At 35.1% G+C, this 24,826-nt stretch overlaps 1 long non-coding RNA gene across 1 annotated transcript in view; it reads right to left on the bottom strand.

Moving 5' to 3' along the window:
* The window catches only part of LOC138321253 (uncharacterized), a 106,047-nt gene that overhangs the window by 21,632 nt on the left and 59,589 nt on the right, over positions 1-24,826 (bottom strand). Inside the window, exon 3 of the long non-coding RNA XR_011208303.1 lies at positions 18,566-18,600. This is a non-coding gene — a long non-coding RNA (uncharacterized lncRNA). The remainder of the gene's footprint in view (positions 1-18,565; positions 18,601-24,826) is intronic.

Raw genomic sequence — 24,826 nt, 5'->3', positions numbered from 1 at the left:
TAGCCCTTACTGTATCACTAGCTCTCATGCCAGCCCTCACTGTATCACTAGCTCTCATGCCAGAGTCACAGTATACCGCTAGCCCTCACTGTTACACTAGCTCTCATACCAGAGTAACAGTACCGCTAGCCCTTACTGTATCACTAGCTCTCATACTACAGTACCGCTAGCTCTCACTGTATCACTAGCTCTCATGCCAGTCACAGTACCGCTAGCCCTCACTGTATCACTAGCTCTCATACTAGAGTCACAGTACCGCTAGCTCTCACTGTATCACTAGCTCTCATACTAGAGTTACAGTACCACTAGCTCTCACTGTATCACTAGCTCTCATACTAGAGTTACAGTACTGTTAGCCCTCACTGTATCACTAGCTCTCATACTAGAGTTACAGTACTGTTAGCCCTCACTGTATCACTAGCTCTCATACTAGAGTTACAGTACTGTTAGCCCTCACTGTATCACTAGCTCTCATACTAGAGTTACAGTACCACTAGCTCTCACTGTATCACTAGCTCTCATACTAGAGTTACAGTACCACTAGCTCTCACTGTATCACTAGCTCTCATACTAGAGTTACAGTACCACTAGCTCTCACTGTATCACTAGCTCTCATATAGTTACAGTCACTAGCTCTCCTGTATCACTAGCTTCAATAGAGTTACAGTACACTAGCTCTCACTGTATCACTAGCTCTCATACTAGAGTTACAGTACCACTAGCTCTCACTGTATTGCTAGCTCTCATACTAGAGTTACAGTATCACTAGCTCTCATACTAGAGTTACAGTACCACTAGCTCTCACTGTATCACTAGCTCTCATACTAGAGTTACAGTACCACTAGCTCTCACTGTATCACTAGCTCTCATACTAGAGTTACAGTACCACTAGCTCTCACTGTATCACTAGCTCTCATACTAGAGTTACAGTACCACTAGCTCTCACTGTATCACTAGCTCTAGCTCTCATACTAGAGTTACAGTACATACGATCACTAGCTCTCATACTAGGTTAGTACATAGCTTCACTGTTCTAGCTCCTACTAGAGTTACAGTACCACTAGCTCTCACTGTATCACTAGCTCTCATACTAGAGTTACAGTACCACTAGCTCTCACTGTATCACTAGCTCTCATACTAGAGTTACAGTACCACTAGCTCTCACTGTATCACTAGCTCTCATACTATACCCATATACAGTACCACTAGCCTCACTGTATCCTAGCTTCATACAAGTTACGTACACTAGCTTCAGTACATATCTCACGTATCACTAGCTTTCATACTTGAGTTACACTGTATCACTAGCTCTCATACTAAAGTTACAGTACCACTAGCTCTCACTGTATCACTAGCTCTCATACTTGAGTTACAGTACCACTAGCTCTCACTGTATCACTAGCTTTCATACTAGAGTTACAGTACCACTAGCCCTTACTGTATCACTAGCTCTCATGCCATAGTTACAGTACTTCTAGACCTCTATATATTTAGTAACTGACAATTTTGATTTGAGAATGTCATAGGGAAGATAATGATTGTCTGTAAAATTGTTTTTCTTTAGTAATTCCAGTTGTTTAAACTGTCAAATCCCTACATATAACCCTGATTGATATGTTGGTCAGTGAACAACAGTTTTAACAACAAACACATCATACCTTAAAGCTGGGGAGAAGGGCAGAAGATTCTACAAGAGATAGCACTGATAGCCACCAGGCCCAAGTAATCAATAGGGATTTCTCAGCAAAGTTTTAATACTAGATTATCCCCCTTAGTTTCCAAAATTGCAATGAAGCACATCGTAATTTAGGCCAAATCAAGTCTACTTTTATTGGTTATTAAGAAGTTTTAAGCACATTGGTAGTCTAGCCATCTTCACATCATATAACCACACGTGTTGGAAAATTTCACAGAATGCTTTCTTGTTCTTATATTTTGAAGAGGTCATTTTTTCTTTGGTAAGATAAGAAATTCTTACATCATCTAGAGTATAATATCCAAATTACTAAACATTAAGAGCAGGTTTTTGATAATTTCAACATGCCGTACTGGCCCACACACAGAAATTCGACCCCACCCTTCGCTCACCATTTAAGCTCTCTTAGACTGTCATTCTCTCAAAGAAAACTAGCTTTAAAGATTGCAGCAAAACACAGGTAGCTTTTGAATAATTCTTTTTAAGATGAATATAAAAATAAAATTGTGAGGAATAAAAAGCTGTTGTGATATAGCTAAATGGCCTTTGGCTAAGTGAGAGATGTCGTTATATTTAAAGTCTGTTTCATCAAAGTGTGTGTCTGTTTATTTATAAAAAGGTGTTATTCAAATTAAGAATTCCCTACAGCTGTCTGTCCTATAAATCAGCACCAACTCATTAAAGGAAATCTTCACACCAAGTTCTCCACAATGTACTCCTTTATGATAAGTCTTGGAACACAAAACTTTTATCCAGATCAGAACCTCTAGTCTCTGAACTACAGATCCCACAGACAATAGGCCCATGAGGCATTAACAATCATTTGACCAACAGAGTATTCGAAAGTGGGAATAAATCATTGAATAAAATACTTCAGATACACTGGGCTGAAAATGTCCAACTTTTCAGTAGAAGTTGCTAGTTTCTAATAATTTAATAATTGTGACGCTGAAATAGGTCAAGGTCATTATATGAACAAACTTGGTAGCCCTTCATCCGTGTGTGCTACAGGCCCAACATAAGGTCTCTAGGCTTCTGAGTTACTCACAAGAAGTAATTTAAATTATATAGCAATTGTGACCCATGTGACCTTGAATGAAAGTCAAGGATCTTTGTTTGAACAAACTTGGTAGCCTTCATCCCTGCATGCTACAGGCCCAATATCAGGTATCTATGCCTACCAATTATTGGCAAGAAGTTGAAGATCTTTATCTATTTGACCTTGAACGAATGTCAAGGTCATTCATTTGAACATTTTAACTTGTTAGTCCTTCATGCTAGCATGATACATATCTGATATCAGGCATCTAGTCTAACTAGTTGTTGACAAAAAATTGTGACCATGAATAAATGTCAAGGTTATTCTTTTGAATAAACTTGATGGCCCTTAACTTAGCATGCTACAGACCCAATATCATATGTCTCTAGTCCTCTTAGGTACTGACAAGAAACTTTAAAAATAGATTGTAGCCTTTTTGACATCTATGACAAGGTCAAGGTCACTTCTTTAAACAAACCTGGTAGCCCAACTGTGTTATCGATACCCTGGGGCTTTCAGTTATTGAGAAGAAGCTGTTTGAATAAAAGTATATACATGATGCATAAAGCAGCCCAGTCCATTATGGGCTACAGAAGATGGACTACAATAGATGGAGCCCAATGTCACCTGGCCTTCCTTATAAGTCAGATCACTTAAAGATGCTCCACCGCCGACAGAGCATAAATGTTACTCATCATTTGAACAGTAATTGGTGTGTAATCATGTATATGTATGTGTAATTAACACAAAAAATAATATAAAATCATTCGTTTTGCCTTTGGTGCATGTGCAATCACTACTTCATTCCATATAGGATATAGTGGCATGGCATTTTTTCAGGATGCAATTAATTATTTTTCATATCTTTTACATGAAGTAAAATTAGAAGCACTATAACTTTTCAATGGTGGTAATGGAGTAAAATAGGTAACTTTTGTAACTGAAGAAAAATACTAAATCGTCTGCTCCTGTTTTTGAGAGTGAAAAAATATCTTTTGTCAGCGGTGGAGCATCTTTAACTAATCCTGTACCTGATAACTACCTGGCCTTCACCTTGTGACCGAGAGGTGAAGGACAATAAGTGGAATACAGGACACCTTAACCACTACATCAATGTGAAAGTCAGTCGAAAAAATGAAAGTCACTTTAACCAGTGCTTGGCCACAGCAGGCACAATTTATAAATTTGGGACATATTTTTTTCAACTAATTATGCAATTAATGCATTGTTGTTGATGTGTCAATATTCTCCTCTGAAAAGAAACAAATCAAACTTATTTACACAAAATTTCATGTCAGTTTAAGCTGCGTTAACTAGCTAGAAACTAAATTACATAAAGGTCTTGGTTCCTCACCCACATGGGATCCGCAGAGACTTGTTTTCACTGCATTAATATCAATGTGCAGTTGGTTCAATATCAAAATGAACAGTTTATCAGCCATAATGTGCCTGGAATAATAAAAAATTGTCTGCATTTCGACTTTTTATTGATTCTGACACAATATGACATGACCCATGATAAGTTTTAATAAAACATGAGGTAGCATGCATTCACTCATTTTAAGTACCTCTACCCACGGTGTAAAAACAAAGGTAAACCAGAGACACCCTACAGATCTGGGGATTTTAAAATCTGTCAGTCAATTTGTAGAGTTAAATGTGGAAACAAATTGTAAGGAGGGCCAGTCATTGTATAACTGTCAGATAAAATCACAGCTGTTTATAGAACCTCTTCTCCCCCCACATAAATTACGCCCAGCTTTTTTTCAGCTTTATTCCGATTTTCTCTCCGACTTGACAGTTTTATGTTTCCCCTTGACATACAAACTCCTAGAGTCTTTCTTTCCATCAGTGCCAATATAACTTCATGTGAAGGGATAATCTCTCGTGCCAATTTTTTCAAATGTTTGATAAAATAAAACTAAAATTTAACCGTTAAATTCAGAATATCTTCATTGTCTGTAGAAGGTTTTTTTTTGTCTAATATGTTAGCTTACATTTGTACTAGTTTTGATATTGCTGTCTTTGCTGAGAAGCCAACCTTATGTTTTGTCCTTCATGGGAAAATATATCTTATGCCCTTACCCTGTCGCATTTCCAAAGCACTCTCAAAAATTGTTAGTTATTCTATCTCTATTTCTTAATATACCTATTTACTAATTTACCAAATATTTTGTTTATGTTTTTATCTGAATTGTATAGTTACAGCCAGTAACTATTTTGCTGGTTTTATATGACGAGCAAAGAACTTGTTCTGAGAGCAGTTATATAGAGGCTGAGAAATTGTGGTCAAAAAACCAGTTACTGTGTGAACTCATGATATCCCTTATTCCAAGATGGAGGATTTAATAGCAATGACATTTTTAGGGTCTTTTTCTTTTTTTGATGTTTTTTATCTCAAATATAAAAAGTATGGTGAAATATATTGCATCATCAAGAGAAAATCTTAATCAAGCCTTTGGATTTCTGATGTATCAACTTGTCTCTCAGATATCGAAGGAGTCCAATTTCCACATAATAATAACGAGGAAGATGTCTAGTCCTCTGCAGTACTGGAAATCCATGATCTAACAGAGAGGGGAACTGCACTTCTGATTGGGTAAACATTTATAGTCTATTGGGTCACGCTTCAAATCATATCAGTTGATAAGGATCCCCAACAACAGTTCCTAAGTTTCAGTCTGACTGTGTGTGATTCTGTCCCTCAGTAACCAGGCTAGAGAATATGGTAACACAATACATTGTATAACCACACTGACATAATCATTGACTCACACTGCTACACCTGTGTAATTCTATATGTAATACACTCCACTTATTTCCACTCCATAAATCTCTTTCTGCCATCTTCATCAACATCCCTAACAGATATTGTCTTACATAATTCCCAGATATTAAAGTTGCTAAATAATTATCAAGATTGTCATGGCAACAATTGATCAAGGAAAACAATAAACAAGGTATTTCATATGACATTGCTAACAGCTAGATGTAACAAGGAGCTGCAAAGCATAGCATTTAATCCCCGCGCCCTGCAGTTGGAATTTAGAAAACCCAAATACATTAAGGTCAAAGTATTGTAAAATTATTGTAAAACTGAAAAAAACCAGCAGGTAACAAAAAGAAACTGTAATTGGTATTTTTGACTGAGTTTCCACGGTAACAGAAAAATCCAAGGTCCGCAACTGCAAAAGACACAACTATGTCACTTACCTGATATATACAGAAAGTTTCATGGAACTGTATATAACGGTTTTGAAGTTATAGGCTGGAAACAAAAGGAAACAACAATTTGGTATTTTTTGACTAAGTTTCCATGGTAACAGAAACATTCCAATAATGGAACGTCCGCAATAGCAAATAGCACAAATACGGCACTTGTCTGATGTATTATATTATATAGAAATTTCAAGGAGCTGCGTTCAATGGTTTTTTGAATTATAGCGCGGAAAAGGATCTCAAACGGATGGAGGGATGGAGCCCAAACATTGTTTCCCAGGGAATAAAATGTCCCTCACAACCAATCCCGTGACTTGACTTCTTTAAAGATATTTGCAACATTGCAAGTATATTTCAGTTGCCATGGAAAAAAGTTGGTTTACAGTGTGCCAGTAAGACCTGTTACACCTCATTTGTCTGTCCTTGACCTTAATGGAGTTTGTAAAGATATAGTATAACAGTAACACATATTTATTGAAAGAAAGATGGTGTATAATTCAAGTAGAGACATTTATATTAGGCTATATACACAAAGATGGGTGGAGTTTTTCAAGTAACATTTACCATTCACCATGATATTTTCAGCAATGTTTCCATGGTAACGGAAAAAGTGCAAAAAATGAAAACCTAAAAATAGCAAAAGGTACAACTAGACCATAAAAAGAATGTGTCTATGAAGTTTCGTGGAAATATCTCTGCTGGTTTTAGAGTTATGCTCCGGAAATGAACCTGCTACAAAAATATATTTTCAGTAATGTTTCCATGGTTACAGGAAAAAATGCAGACAATGAAAACCTAAAAAATAGCAAAAGGCACTACTAGACCATAAGACCAATGTGTGTATGAAGTTTCGTGGAAATATTTCTACTGGTTTTAGAGTTATGCTCCGGAAACCATTCGTACGGACGGACGGACGGACGGAACCCATTTGTATATCCCCCGCCCAACTTCGTTGGGCGGGGATAATTAAGGTTATACTAGGTCTGTATAACCAATCACCATACCAGGAAGTGACATTGGTGGATTGAAAGCAATCAATCAAAGTTAACTCTAGCATTGAATAGATATACATGTGCATTTGCGAGTATGAGGCATGGCGTCGATCGGTCAATTTAACCTCTGAGGACCAAATACATATTTACAATATTTTGCTGCTAATGTTCACAGATGAATATAGACTCTGCTGCAACATTAAGCTGTGATGTTCTTTGTTTAACATGTACAAAGGATGTAAAAATTGTTTACAGTGTGATATTCTTCCTCAAGTTAGCTTAATGTTTTGGGATTTACCTCCAGTTTAATTATAAAGTCTAATGACATCACATGTAATCATTAAATGAACTATGTTGATGTTTTGGCTGTTAATGTCATGGTTATCACTGTTGGGTTTTAAGAGAACCCCCGTGAGTCCTTAAATACACACTAAGTATAACTCAGCACCTATCTTATATGCCATTTTGATTCCAATTCACCCCAGTTTATATCCCGATCTTGAGTAATGCATCGTTCCCGACACCTGTGGGTGATAAAAAAACCTAGAAAATTTCCTGCTAGCTGTGACATTTTACTGGCTCAATTTAATGCATAAAGTACTGCAAGAGGAAAGATAAATAACACATACTCTCCCCCAACACTCCCTCCTTACATCAGCAATATGGAGGCAAAGTAATGTTTCAAAGGAACTTATCCTTGAATATCTCAACGTAAAAAAATCACAGAGAACTTCTGAATAGTTGACATGCATTAATTCTAAATAAAGTTAATTGCTTTTGGATAAAATACTTTTTTTTTGATAAAAGATAAGTACTTCCAGCCAAGTGATTTATTAGGCAGAATTCTGTGATGTTTTTAACTTTATTTTAGCTTTTCTGGTGAATATACCTATAACATTTTACTATTTACAAGCACATATGGCTGTACTTTGTAGTTAGAGATTTTCTGTAATTTATTTCAGCAGTCTGTTTTACATTACAACTAGAACTCCTTCAGTGAAAATGTGCGACTGTTACAAAGGAAGTGAGATGACTGGTTTGCCCATTGTGTAATATATGTGATTGTATGGAGTGGGAGGACTGGTTTGCCCATGATTATGTGGAGTGGGATGACTGGTTTGCCCATTGTGTAATATATGTGATTGTATGGAGTGTGTGTAATATATGTGATTGTATGGAGTGGGAGGACTGGTTTGCCCATTGTGTAATATATGTGATTGTGTGGAGTGAGTTGGTGGACTGGTTTGCCCATGATTATGTGGAGTGGGATGACTGGTTTGCCCATTGTGTAATATATGTGATTGTGTTGAGTTGGATATGTGATTGTGTGGAGTTGGATGACTGGTTTGCCCATTGTGTAATATATGTGATTGTGTGGAGTTGGATGACTGGTTTGCCCATTGTGTAGTATATGTGATTGTGTGGAGATGGATGACTGGTTTGCCCATTGTGTAGTATATGTGATTGTGTGGAGTTAGATGACTGGTTTGCCCATTGTGTAATATATGTGATTGTGTTGAGTTGGATATGTGATTGTGTGGAGTTGGATGACTGGTTTGCCCATTGTGTAATATATGTGATTGTGTGGAGTTGGATGACTGGTTTGCCCATTGTGTAATATATGTGATTGTGTGGAGTTGGATGACTGGTTTGCGCCCATTGTGTAATATATGTGATTGTGTGGAGTTGGATGCCTGGTTTGCCCATTGTGTAATATATGTGATTGTGTGGAGTGGGATGACTGGTTTGCCCATTGTGTAATATATGTGATTGTATGGAGTGGGATGACTGGTTTGCCCATTGTGTAATATATGTGATTGTGTGGAGTGGGATGACTGGTTTGCCCATTGTGTAATATATGTGATATTGTGGAGCTGGATGACTGGTTTGCCCGTGTGATTGTGTGGAGTTGAATGACTGGTTTGCCCATTGTGTAATATATGTGATTGTGTAGAGTGGGATGACTGGTTTGCCCATTGTGTAATATATGTGATTGTGTGGAGTGGGATGACTGGTTTGCCCATTGTGTAATATATGTGATATTGTGGAGCTGGATGACTGGTTTGCCCGTGTGATTGTGTGGAGTTGGACGACTGGTTTGCCCATTGTGTAATATATGTAATTGTGTGGAGTTGCTTACCATAATCTTCAAAAGTCATTCGTTATTAAGTCTAATTTTAACTTTAGACAAAATGCAGTTTGGAAAACAAAAATTTAGAATATAGCAAATAAAGAATTTTTGTTTGATAAACAGAAAAGTTCTATCAGTGATGGCATTTGTCTCAAAGTTGTCACAAAAAAATCAGAAATGAAAACAAGCGTTCCCCTGGAACAAGTATGGAAACAACAAAACTGCAATGATTGTAGGAATGATTGATATGGCCTCTACACATTTCATTGCTGTCGCGGCTCCATCATAAGACCCAGAGAACTAATTAGTTACATAACCTGAAAAAATCCACAAACACATGTGTTGTACTAATAACTGCATAAGTGTGTGATGCGGACAAGGTACAAACATCTAACTGAAACAGATCATAAAACCGTGGGGAAGGTCTTGGTCATAACTGTATCATTTTCTGAATTTGATTTTTGATCAGAGTTATCCCCCTTTATTGTGGTGCAATCATACGATGGTACATCTGTGAATGGCTAGCAAAGTCACGTCAACCTGAACGCTTCCTCAACATCAAATTCTATTTACTCATGAAAAGTCTTTGAAAACCAAGATATCTCATTGAGCTATAAAGGAAAACAAAAATTTTCTGAATTTGAGCTGTTCTATCAAAGAGAAGTTTGGACGGCATAACAAGACATTGTTTCACACTCCCTAGCGAGATCTACAGACAAGGAAAAGCAAATCTCTGTCAGAAAAAACAGCTTTATGCGTCTCGGACCATTACCAAATCTCTTTAGGCCTGTGATTTATTTGGGCCTTTTTGTTAGCCACATTAACATGAAATGCTTGCCAGATTTTTTTAGTGGTTGTCGGAGGACTGGCAGCCAACTTACCATAACAATAACATTATCATTTGACTTAATAGTTACAAGTCACTTAATCCCTATAGATTAATAAGAGAAAATTTGTAGGAAATAGACAGAAATGATCACCCAAAATTATTACTAATGTACGCTTTCAGTATACAAGCACTCAGTAGGAAAAAATGAGAAAATTAAAGGGATGGTGATTAAACAATATCGTACAAAGCCTATCACAGTTTGATTTGAATAAGAAATAAACCATATCTTCAATCTGCATTAAATTCAAGATAAGTGTAAATTTGAGTTCATGATAACCCCTAAAGTATGTCAAAAATCATTACGGTGAGGAAACTCTAGGATATTTCTGTAGTCTTTCTAAGTTGGCCAAAGTCAGTTATATCAGGGAACGATTTGGTACTTTCTGATTCATGACAACAAGATAAGTCTGATGGAAGAGAAGGCCAACAGAAATATAAGTAAGATCAATATTTACATCATCTTGTTTGAATTTTAAGATATACACATGTAAGTAAATGCATTAGTGTGTCTTGACACCATGTGTCAATGGCATGTATTCCCACAGGGCTGGTTTGAATTAACTTGTCACTCAAAAGTCAAAGGCTATAAGTTATTTTTTGCCAGAATTTAATTCAACATTGCAAGCAAGAGCTACTGATTCAATGGTGTCCCCAATTCTGACATGTAACATTGTGTTAGGAGAAATATTCTATTCAAAGCAGACATTTTATCTATAAGTACATAAAGAAGTTCTAGAATGATCCATATTAACATTAAAGAAAGAGTATCGGTAAGGCTGAGTGTTTTATATTGTAACATTTTACCAAAGCCCTATGTCTCATGGGAAGTCCAAGTGGTCAAGATATCTTACTACATTATCGCTCAACTTGTGGTCAGTAGTGGCCAAATGGTTAAGATATCTGACTACAGTATCTCCCAACTTGTGGGCAGCAGTGCCCAAGTGGTCAAGGTATCTGACTACAGTATCTCTCAACTTGTCGTCAGCAGTGCCTAAGTAGTCAAGATATCTGACCACAGTATCTCACAACTTGTGGTCAGAATTGCCCAAATGGTCAAGATATCTGACCACAGTATCTTACAACTTGTGGTCAGAAGTGACCAAGCAGTCATTATACCTGCCATTCTACCACTACGGTATATGTTCATGAAGTCTAGATACCTGACATATCCCACTTAGCCTCAATTTTAAGGTAGATGGGACAATCCATCTAGCTTTCATCTTGTAGGCAGCGTTATAGTCATGTCATCAAATTTTGTACCACTAGCGTGATCAACTTGTGGACAGCGCTGGCAAAGTGGTCAAGATATCTGACAGTCAACCATTGATCTACTTCTATGAATACAAAAGGAAAAGTGTGCTTGAAAAAAATATGTGAGTACATATTCACTAACTGGCTGCTGATGCTACATCAGAAAAGAAATAGTGTTTGGCGGCCAGACCAAGAAGTCTTAAAATCATGGTATACTACTCCTATTATATCTGGTACTGTTCCGTTTAGATACCATCTGTCTCTTGTTTCTATTACAACACCGGCTAAATACAGCGGTAGTTTGTCCTGGTGACATTTTGTTCAAGGAGAAAACAATCAACAGAGGAACAAAGAGTCTGTTACATCACGATCACGACCTTTGGTTGGGTGACCTTAAGGTCACACCTAGACTGCTCCCTTCTGATATAACTATTGCTGTTCAGATAAGTTCTGATTTGACATTACACCCATGAGAGATTTGGTACCAGTACACTGGGGTCAATCTCCTGTCCATACCAAACTTGTCAATGTCCACTTATCTGTAACATGTTAGTAATGTCAGAAGTCACAGGGAGTACTTAATGTAGTAGTAAAAGTAAAGAATACTTCAGATTTTAATGTGTATGATAATCGAAGTGCAATCCCAGTGAAATTCCTTACCTGTACAAAGACATGACAAGTGGTTTGGCCACATACTGTACAATTAAAGTCAATATTTTCTCAAATTCTGTTTCTTAATATATCTGTATTATTTTGATAAAACTGCACCTTCATGGCTACCAATACACAATATGCAAGGAAGGAACAAGCTTAATTAGAAATAAAGAATATCATATTTCCCCTCCCCTAATGAATGACAAAGGATTAATTGCCCATGTATAGAAAATTTATCAACACATAAAAAATGCCAAAGGTATTGAAATTGCTCAATGAACGATACTTATAATCACAAGTACAAAGAAGGAATGGCCAATGAAACATAGCTACCGAGTGCTGTCAAATGAACACTGTCAATAATTAATCATTTAGGCATTATTAATGAACTTTAAGGAACTTCCCCTTATTAAAGTGCATCATTAATTTGGCCTAATGCTTCTCCCAATTAATGATATACTGTCCCTCCCACTGCCTTACACCCAATTAGGAGGCTTTTTAAAAATTCAGGCAGCAAACTTTACAGCCCTGAGTAATTTACTGCGGTAAAACTTTAACCAGTTCATTACCTATTGACTTTGTCCACCTTCGTCAAACAAATTGATTCCTCATTATCAACACAGAGCTGCCATGTTTATCTGATTCTGAAAAGTTCAGGTCAAAGGTCACCAGTACTTTTGGTTTCCATTACTTTGAATCCGACACCTAATTTTCTATCAGAGACACGAAAAGATTTTACAGATTAATATGTGAAGTCATAAATTAGGGGTATTTTTCCCAATATTTCAAATCTAAGACAATTCCATGAAGCATATTTGCAGTAAATCTAGGTAAAGAATACTTTTTTATCCAATACACTAACAGGGCTTCTTATTTAATCGGATTAAAAACCTCAAAATGCAGGAAATGAACTGTAATGTAATATGTACAGGTGCTGTGATCTAGGAATTCAACAGAAGTAGATTGAACTTTAACTGCCTTCCATTCTGATTTATCAACAGTCTACAGGGAGTTTTACTTAAGCAGTAGTACTTCAGGCCATCTTGATAAAATTTCAAAGTAAGAAAATCAAAATAGTGATCGATCTTGCTTTCCAAGTCCACAGTTGTAATTGGAGATCCGTCAAAAAATAGGGATGCTGACTGGTGTGTAAAAATTGAAGGTGAAAAATTGACCGTGTTTTCTTCTCTGATTTCAGAATTGATAGTTTGAACATTTATCATGCTGCTAAAATTACAAAATCACACAATTTTTTCCCCAAATTCTAATCCTTGTTGAATTCTAAGCAACATTAATTTTTCTTTAGAATAGATTTTTTTGTCACTCAATCATTCACTGTCATGTTTTAAAAGAAAATTTGACCTAAAATCAGAAAACAGAATGATTGATAATAGAGTCATTGAGAATTAAGTAGATTAAACACTAATGAAGATTGTTTTGCCCAGGAACATATCCAGAAACATTATCTAATAACTGTTGAACAAATTCATGGTTAGGAGGAATGACCCTGATACAGTGTACAGATGTTTGGAGTTTAATCTCGATCAAATTTATACATTTTGCGCCAATGCATTTGAATACCCATCCTCAATACTCCAGGGGTTCCAATCACTTACAATCTCTACACCCCTGGACTAACTCATAGTGAAATTGAAGGCAAATCAGCGGAAAACATTTGACCAATCAAAGGCTAGTAAAGATTTCCTTTGAAGACTACAGAGAGAGCGACGCCTAACATAAAAGTCACACAGTCAACCACAGTGTACCATTATATGGCCCTTTTGATGAACATCAAATAACTAAATTACCTGTTCTATTCTGTTGTCTTTAAGTTTACTATTAGATAGTCCAGGGGTATAGAGATCGTAAGTGATTGGAATCCCTGGAATAATGAGGATGTTGATCGAAAACCAAACCAGTGTATTTATGTTATCACCAGACATATCCTGAAATCTAAAACGAATGAGACACTACTCCTTCCCATTTGATCTATACATGATGAAAAGCTGACATTTAAACCAGTAGCTACAATATTCTATTGATGATCAATCTCTTTTTCAGTACTGCCTGTACCTTAATTGACTTGATTATTTTTTTCTTGATATATAGATGCTATTTTCATTTCAATTTCTGGTTTTTTAGTAAAGCTCTGCAGTATATTAATTTGTCACATTTCCTCTATCTATTGATTGTATACATGGTAATACAGACAATGTATTCCTAGAACCCATCATCAGCTACGTCAATGTTTCATTACTTATTGAAAAACTGTTGCAAAAACAAATTGTGATGAAAAGGATCGAAATATGATAAGCAAGTCATATTAAGATCTTATTTCGTTGATTCTGATTTGTGACATACAATGACCTTTATCGCGGCCTTTTAGGATTAGTTTCATGGTCTGCATCAAGAATCAGGCCAATCTGTATCACAGCTTAAAGCTGCCACAAAAGAATTAGTGACTTTATCTTTCAAACTACTGCATAGTTGAGCAGGCGGTAAATAGCAATTTACTGTTTTTATTTTTTTTCACAGGGAATGATTTTCTGGAATCTTCTTAGTAGTCTTTGAAACTGTCATTCAAGAGATAGAGTTGACATGTAAAACCATGCTTTTTGAAAACATTTGTGAGGTATTTTTTGCGACTTTGGTTGATTCCACTAATTTACAGAAATGATAACCCAAACCAATATTAGAAACTATACAGTAGTAAATGTTTCAATGGGATCAGATCAATTGGCATCTTTATGAATCCACACAAAACCATTTTCAATCAATTGGTGACTATGTCTTTATAAAATCAGCCCAGGAGGCATTTTCATTCTTCCAAATTGGAAAGATAAATATAAATCCCATAAATTCATTCTCAAACGAAAAAAAAAAAAGATTCTTTAGAAGAATGTTAACACCCCATGCTCTGATATTAGTACTGTATATACTTTATGAAGAGGCTTTTTCATATTCCAATTTTGATAGGACCCAGTTGAACTATGAGGTCTTTTCCATGTTCTAAAATCATCTGTAGGATCATGGGTAATACACAGCCATAATTTGTCCTTAGTATGTTCTATAAGTGTGTGGAAATCTTATATTCTTATTATATCTTGATAAGGGGTAGATTGAACACCATACTTCTTTACTTCTTTGCTGAATATAGAGTCTATCCTGCCTAAATAGGAACCACCTCTGCATAAAGACCACCTGATATCAGACTGCCTTCTCAGGATTCCAAAATGGTCAATTTCAATATATTTCTATCTGTGTTGGCTATTTTAAAGACCATTATTTACTTTGGGTGGTCTTTTATACACAGGTCTGATTGCATTAAATGATTAGATCAATTTCTCTAAGAGTACTTTAAATATGGATATAGAGGCATATGCTTGCCTGTGTCCATTAATATACTTGTTATTACTTATTTTGAAGTTAAATATAGATACATCTTATATTAATTGTTTTCTGTAAAATCTGCAGATCAATCTTGAACAAAACAAATCTCAATAGATCACAAACAAATCTCAATAGATCACAAACAAATCTCAAAAGATCACAAGCAAATCCAAATAGAACATAAACAAATCTCAAAGATCAAATACAAATCTCAATAGAACACAAACAAATCCCAATAGATCACAAACAAATCTCAAAAGATCACAAACAAATCCCAATTGATCACAAACAAATCTCAATTGATCACAAACAAATCCCAATAGATCACAATCATTAGATCACAAACAAATCCCAATAGATCACAAACAAATCTAAATAGATCATAAGCAAATCTCAATAGATCACAAACAAATCTCAACAGATCACAAACAAATCTCAATAGAACACAAACAAATCTCAATAGATCACAAACAAATCCAAATAGAACACAAACAAATCTCATAGATCACAAACAAATCCCAATAGAACACAAACAAATCTCAATAGATCACAAACAAATCTCAATAGATCACAAACAAATCTCAATAGATCACAAACAAATCCCAATAGATCACAAACAAATCTCAATAGATCACAAACAAATCCCAATAGATCACAAACAAATCTCAATAGATCACAAACAAATCCAAATAGAACACAAACAAATTTCATAGATCACAAACAAATCTCAATAGAACACAAACAAATCCCAATAGATCACAAACAAATCTCAATAGATCTCAAACCAATTCCAATAGATCACAAACAAATCTCAATAGAACAAACAAATCTCAATAGAACACAAACAAATCTCAATAGATCACAAACAAATACCAATATATCACAAACAAATCTCATAGATCACAAACAAATCCCAATAGAACACAAACAAATCTCAATAGATCACAAACAAATCTCAATAGATCACAAACAAATCCCAATAGATCACAAACAAATCTCAATAGATCACAAACAAATAGATCACAAACAAATCTCAATAGATCACAAACAAATCCCAATAGATCACAAACAAATCTCAATAGATCACAAACAAATCCCAATAGATCACCATCATTAGATCACAAACAAATCTCAATAGATCACAAACAAATCTAAATAGATCATAAGCAAATCTCAATAGATCACAAACAAATCTCAATAGAACACAAACAAATCTCAATAGATCACAAACAAACCTCAATAGATCACAAACAAATCCAAATAGAACACAAACAAATTTCATAGATCACAAACAAATCTCAATAGAACACAAACAAATCCCAATAGATCACAAACAAATCTCAATAGATCTCAAACCAATTCCAATAGATCACAAACAAATCTCAATAGAACAAACAAATCTCAATAGAACACAAACAAATCTCAATAGATCACAAACAAATACCAATATATCCAACAAACAAATCTCATAGATCACAACAAATCCAATAGACACAAACAATCTCATGATCACAAACAAATCTCAATAGATCACAAACAAATCTCAATAGATCACAAACAAATCTCAATAGATCACAAACAAATCTCAATAGATCACAAACAAATCTCAATAGATCACAAACAAATCCCAATAGATCACAAACAAATCTCAATAGATCACAATCAATAGATCACAAACAAATCCTCACAATAAATCTCAATAGATCACAAACAAATCCCAATAGATCACAAACAAATCTCAATAGATCACAAACAAATCCCAATAGATCACAATCAATAGATCACAAACAAATCTCAATAGATCACAAACAAATCCCAATAGATCACAATCTCAATAGATCACAAACAAATCTCAATAGATCACAAACAAATCTAAATAGATCACAAACAAATCTCAATAGATCACAAACAAATCTCAATAGATCACAAACAAATCTCAATAGATCACAGACAAATCTAAATAGATCATAAGCAAAATCTCAATAGATCACAAACAAATCTCAATAGATTTAATTGCACGATATTGTAGTTATTTGTTTAGATACCAACGCTCATATACGTAGGACCCCAGTAACATTTCAGACTTAATGTTTTTCTCCCAGACTTCTAATCTCTTTACGACTTTTATCTCTGCTCAATGCCATATTCAAACCATACTATCGGCAACAAATGATTATAGATTAGAAATGTATTGGTCATTTCTAAGATGTTTAATCACGCTCTGGACACAAACGGTTTGTAAAGTAGCGATCGAGAGGTTATGTATGACAGTAATACGAGGAAGGTGTACAGCATAGTGCCGTGTTCCAGACACTACGTCCATTGGCATTGCTCTATCGCCTATATATGGTGATCTTAGGATTGTTGGTAATACTTTATCAAGGAGAGAGTCAGAGTGGATTCCTTGTACCAATGTAAAAAATCAATTACCTGGATATAATTGAACAAATCTGCATTTCAGACTCCTGAAAACAGAGGCTTTTCAGAAACATGTGATGAAGTGCGTTGTTAATAGTGTGAATCTGCAATATTTTTGTAGTCGAGTGTTCTGTTGACGACACAGACATACACAATTGGTTTCTTACCCTATTATTCTACAGGGGTTCATGTCCCTCTCTGGAAATCACAGCAATATTTTGTCCATTAATGACATTTTTTGTTCTTTCTTCAAGCATAAAAGTAAATTCAAAAGCTTCAACAACAACAGCTTATAAAATAATTCTGGAAGAGATTTCTCAATTGAAAATTTTAAATTTGGAAAACGAGAAAACCAATTTGGAAAATCCACACCCATATTCTGTTAACCAACTCATTATTGTCATGATTCCATGCCCAAAGACATTTTCATGATGATTTAATTTTGCAATTTACAAGTAAAACACTTTACTGTACTTGTATAGTTGGATTTTTTTTCAGTTATTTATTTTCATGAATTCTAATTGGCACCAAAATATGTGAAAATAAAAAGCACATGAAAATAAGTTGGCTTACAGCATATCACAATAGAATATTAGTGGATGATAGTCATGCAGATGTGGCAGATCCATGTTAATTTTTAAATCAAGATTTAAAAAAATTCTCAATCACAAGACTTTTTAGTCCAAAATAATTTAGATCTTCATTTTTGTTCAAATTTTACAAAAATTACCAAAATGCAATTATCATAATCTGTTTTATGTTTAATTCATTCTTTGCAAAAATCATGTTCTGGCACATTTAAGTAACAGATAATAGCTTTGAACATCATTAAACATTGTAGGCTTCAGAACGACAGAGATTTGTAAATAGAACTATAAATACTTACCATCACATCTCATTATAGAGAGCACTGGCTTTGAACTACAAAGACATGAAAGGACATTTATTTTAAATTCTATATATTTTGTAAATGAAAAAATCTTTTATTCAATATATGGAGAAAATACAAGCAGAGCGTGACATTCATTATAGAGAATATATATATATCTTTTGGCTGCAAAACATCCTGTTTTCAGCAAACGAATTCTTCACAATGACATGTTTTCAGCAAACGAATTCTTCACAATGACATGGTAACAGGAAGCAGGTTTTGCATGATCTTTGTTAGGGACTCCTGGCAGCCTGTCCAAAGGAAGATGATATGTACTGGGCCGAATATATTTAAAAAAAAAAAAAAAAAAAAAAAAATTTTATCAAAGAAAACATTTGTTGAACGTCTTACTGCAAGGTTAACAAGAATGGACAAAAGGGGAGGAAAGATTAAAAATGTCCAACTCGTCAAATAAGATCCGTCCCAAACACTAGGGAGCTGTCTAACTAATGGAGGCTGACATTTATACACGTCCCTTACAGCATTGAAAAGTATCCCTTACCACACCGAAAACTCTAGCATCAGTGTGATAACAGACCAGTAATTATTACCATGCGGTGCGTTCCATGTCTTCCTCAGTATCTTGCCATCAAAATCTGCCCTTTGGCAGTTACGGTGACATCTATGTACCAAGATCATTTTTTTCCCTCAAGTCTTTGACTCTGCCATCAGCATATGTCAAGTCTTCCCTACATAAAATGCTCACACTTTATTCTAGAATTACATTTTGTCATCTGTTTTTTTACAAAATATTCTTTGACGTGTATGAGCAGTAAGCGGAACATTTTTAAAGGTCGTAATTTTCCTGTGTCTGTTTCAAATACCACACAGTCCTTTTTGCCAGCAAGCTGTCTGTATGTTTATCTGAAAAACAAATTTTGACAAATTTTTCGTGACCCAAAGCATTTAAATAGTTGATAGTTTTCAGCTTTGCCCAGCTCTCCTTACAGGCAGTCATCTGTGTGTAACCCTTGCTTGGATTGATGTACAAATGCAGTCTGACACACTTATCAAGGATTTCTGGTAGGAAGCAGCAAATGCATTATTTTGAGATTGAAAATTATTGCTACAAAACTTTTAAGAAGCTATGAAACGTTCTTAAGTCATAACAAAACATATTCATCACCAAGTAAAAAAAAAATCACAAATGTCCACTGAAGGCAGCTGGTGATGTTCTAATTAAGAGAAGTAGCAATTTTTTTGTTAACAGTCTAGAACTGTTTTAGAGCATTCTGATTTGTTTTAAACATTTCACAAACTAATACACTCTCTTTAGACATCTACCTATACATAGGTATGATCCAAGATTGAGGCCATATCTATGATCAAAGAAAACCTAGTATATCTTATGACATTTACAAGAAAACTACATCTTTTTCAATATTTCATGCCTCTCTAAATATGTATTGAAAAAATTGAGAAATACATCTTTGATTGTTTCAACAGAGATATCATATTGGACTTAAATGCTGTTTTCCACAATGTGTTTTTTTCTGGTCGATTACTTGTATAAATTCTTACATCATATAAATGTGTTTGTCTGAAAGCAAAACACACTTATTTGCTATAGATGAAACATAGTCTCTTTAATTTCCTGTCAGGCTTTCACTGACAATTATCCTCTCATTGATTTAAGGATGAGCTTATCCGACTGGTCTCATCTCCTCACTGTCACAACTAAGTTGTTCCACAGACAAATCTTGACAATATTTATATACATCTTTATGCATAAAATTGGACATCTTTATGTCCATTACTGAATTGTCTCTGAAAAGTGGCTTGATCATAAAACAAAGTGTATCTGAAATCACATCTTGTCACATGAATTCTTACTAATAACTTACAGAAGAACAAGGAAAACAGATACGTATTTCTGAGAATCAGGAATCAAAGAGGTCAACAGCTTGATCAACCAAAAGCTGGACAGACCAAGCCAAAGTAACCAAAACAATTTTATAGGATGCACCCACCGGTGACAGCAGAGACTATCTAACACTATAACCATCTATACTGATCAGCTCTTGTACAACAAAACGACTAGAATGATTATTCATGTTTTAAATATAAATGCTCAGTAAAACATTATTCGAAATTCAAGTGTTTGCCAATATTTCTCTATGTATAGTGATGAACATTTGTTTTTATTTTGCTGAACATTCTATGAACAATAACAGCCATTTAAGGAAAGCCTCACCTCAATTTGGTACACTTCCAAAACGTTTGTGTACTTTCGGAGATTTCTTATATCATTTTGTTCGCTTAGCAATTTGCAGCATGTACTGCATTTGCAGTATATGCTGAAACCATGCTGCTATACTATTGGTACTGTGCATGCTTCAACCAAGCTATTCATCATGCTTCAACTATGCTGTTCATCGTGCTGCAACCATGCTGCTCTTCATGCTTCAAATATGCTGTCCTGCAGCATGGTTACATTATGATATTGCAGCATAATTGCAGCCTTATTTGCATAATCTAAACATGCTGCAACCAAGCTGCTGCTAGTAAGAATGTAGAGCAGATGAAATTGGGAAGCATGCTTCATCCATGCTGTATTCGTACTGAATTTTTATGTTGTATTCATACTCCATGTATGCTGTAACCATGCTAAAAATTCATAAGGCAATTGCCTCCTTAGTACCATCTCACTGAATCGTATTATTGAATAGTTACCAGTGAAGGGCAATTGAACCAAGTTGTCATATCAGTGTGTAAGAAAGATAAATCGCTCATTAATTGATCAAATCCAATGATTAGCATTGCTGTTTTACACAATATTTCACACAAGTTTTTGTATTTGCAGTTGAATTTTTGTAAACTTTACAGAATGAACTACAATTTTTTAGCCTGACAAGACAAGAACACTAAGTTCAAAATTGCTCTTCTTAAGAACTGCAGGATGAACACGTACCTACTAAGATTTAGTCAGAAGTTTTATCTTCATACTGTAGTTCCTTAACAGAGCCAAACTTCTATTCTTAAGACATTGATTGGTACAAGGACATTTCAAGGTCAGTGTATAGGTGACTTTGACATACATGGTAGATACACTTCCAAAACCATTTTATCTTCATTTACCAGTTCTTTAACAGAGCAAAATGTCTACATCCTTTAGGCCTTGATTTGTACAAGAACATGACAAGGTCACTGTTATGGTGTCTGTAGAGGACACAGTCATTGATCCTCCTGGCTATTTGTCTGGACCGCTGACCATCCCTACCCACGCTGACATCCCCACCCCCGTTGACCGTTCCCACCCACCCTAGGAGCCACAGCAATATATGACAACACAACCCCTTACTTACACTCGAGTGTAGGTGTGAGATGACAGCTGATGATCTGAGGATGGTTAGGTAGGCATAACACATACCCATCAAACACACTGCTATAAACCAGTGATCACATATTTACACTTACTAAAACATTCATAGAATGAATTGATTTCAACTTTAACATTCATAGAATGAATTGATTTCAAACTCATTGATTTCACCTCATCAAAAAACCTTAATGACTATCTTTTTTTAAATTAACATATCACAAGATATTTTTGCATTAACATATGTTCTGAAAGTGAAAAATCACATGTTTCAAAATATCGCCATAGTTGCATGTCTGATATCTTAGTTCTATTACAATCAGATAAATGAGGTTTAATTCTTACAAAGTTTTGATTTTCTGCAATTGTCCAGAACCATTGAAATGTCAAAGTTGCTAAACATATTTTTTACACATGTCTACCACTAGTGCACCATCATTGGGTATGGTAGGATTAATGGAAGCTAATGACTGTGGGTTAGTGATTTAATCCTTTAATGGAAGTCTGGCTTTCCATCATCATCAAAACCATGCATATCTTAATGACAATAGATCTAATTCAGATAAGCATTTGTTCGTATTGAACTGCACAGCTTCTGGTGAAAGGTTTTCTATATAGTAAATGCTTGAATCATACTTATATGTTTGTAGATGCAAAGTCAGGGAGAATTAAACTATTAAAAGGGAGATAACTGTGAATGTTCTTTATCATCTGGGAATCATTGTATCAGAACTACACCATGTAGCTTCCTGCATAATCTGATACCACAAATTTCAAACGGGTGTCTAAATTTGATCTCACATTTATCAGACAAATCTCACCAATGTTTATTTTATCATTCTTAAGATTTAGAAAAAACAAATGACAAGTACAGAAACATGCACTTAGTACTATCACTAGCCCGCCCACGAAACATATTATTCTTTGGTAAGTCAAAGACAGTCAAACACTGCCAGGTCATTTATCCAGCATGGTGGTATCAGCCAGGAATTCTAATATACCATATCCACTCCAGAATTCATTCATTCATAATACCACTTCCGGACAGTAAAGTAATTTTGCATGCTAGTTCTCAATCACATTTGAGTTGAGCAGTGCTATAGTTATCAACATGAAAATAAATTTTAAAATCGTTTACACCGCATCAGTAATCTCAGCATTGATATCAGCACAGCTACAGACTATAAAGGGCTGTGAGTCTGGCCAGCATCCTGGAGAAACTTCAAATCAACCAGATAAATGCTCTACGTTCTAGTTGTTGATACTTTATAAAACACAAGTGTATTTCTATTGAACAGCTGGACATGTAATGCATTGTTTCTTCTTTGCTTGTTGCCAGATAATTTCTGGACTAACAATTTTTTGCAGTATGATTCAGTGATTCACTATAAAACAGATAGTTAACAATTTCACAAGGAGACACAATACATAGATACTGCAGCCTCCCAAACACATACAGAAGAAGCTGTCCTCTGAGGAAATAGATATAGATATAGATATAGATTTCCAGTACAGGAACTACTAATAGTTCCTCTTCACCTGACTCAAAGTATTAGTTATTAATTATATCATATTCCGGTTATAGAAGCCTTGTAGTTAAATAGGATATCTTGATTTGTCCACTTTTTATCCAGTTTATTTTTAAAACAGTTAATGTTAGGGGCTGATTCAACTTCCTCAGCAAGACTGTTTCATAGTTTTACTGTTCTCATAGTAAAAGTGTTCCTTCGTAGTAGTACCCTCAATTGCTCTGAAATATATCATTCTCTTGTGTTCCCTCTTCTACTATGTCTTGTTGCAACATGATCCCACAATTTTAGAAATGAGCATGTCTCTTCATCATAGATTCTGTTTGTTATTTTATATAAATCATATCCCCTCTAATCCTTCAGTATGATAGTGTTGGGAGGTTTAGAATTTTGAGTCTTTCTGTAAATGATAAATTATGCAATACTGGAAGGCTTTTAGTTGCTCTTCGCTGTACCACAAGTTTATCTACGTCCTTGATCTTGTATGGAGCCCAAACCGAGCTTGTGTAGTCTAATTGTGATCTCACCAGACTTTTATACAGTGGGATCAATGATTTTGTATTCTTAATATTAAAAGTTCTCCGTAATATACCAAAAATCTGATTGGCCGTCTTGATCTTTTCACTTATATGATAATCAAAAGTTAGAGTGGAGTCAGAGTCAATAGATACACCGTTATCTTTTTCCATGTCCGTACTCACAAGGTCGTCACCAAGAAGTTTATAGGATCTTAATGTTTCGGCTATGTGACATTTTTTGCCTATATGCATGTGCTTACATTTTTCAGGATGCATATGATGCAGCCATGTATCATTCCAAGTCCCCATTTTGATTAGGTCCTCCTGTAATATATTTTTGTCCTCGCTGTTTTTTTATTATTTTAAATATCTTGGTGTCATCTGTGAACAAATACATATCTGATTTTACTCTTTCTTGGAGGTCATTCACGAAAATTACAAAAAGTAGTGGACCGAGGACTGAACCTTGTGGAATACCTGATTGAAATGATAGGACTTAATGAATAAATTCTAATCAATTAACCTTAAGCTTGTTGCTTTGCATCTGATACAATCTTCACCAGATGAAGGTACACAATACAAACCATAATTTCCATTTTTATCACAAAATGTCTATCCGTATCTACCTACAGCACATACAGATCATGAACTTGCCAAGTCATTATGGCATAGAGTTATCTCCCTTCATGTCATTATGGCATAGAGTAATCTCCCTTCATGAAAACCTTCATATATGAAACCAATGTGATTAATACATATTTTTATGTTGAGCTTGTTTAAAATCATTACTGATAAAAGCTGAAAATTACAACTTGATATCTGTTGTCTCTGCAATATATCCTAATGTAGA

Source organism: Argopecten irradians, chromosome 4 (assembly GCF_041381155.1).
Source record: "Argopecten irradians isolate NY chromosome 4, Ai_NY, whole genome shotgun sequence".
NCBI classification, from domain to species: Eukaryota; Metazoa; Mollusca; class Bivalvia; order Pectinida; family Pectinidae; genus Argopecten; species Argopecten irradians.
This window is presented reverse-complemented; position numbering and strand designations above follow the sequence as displayed.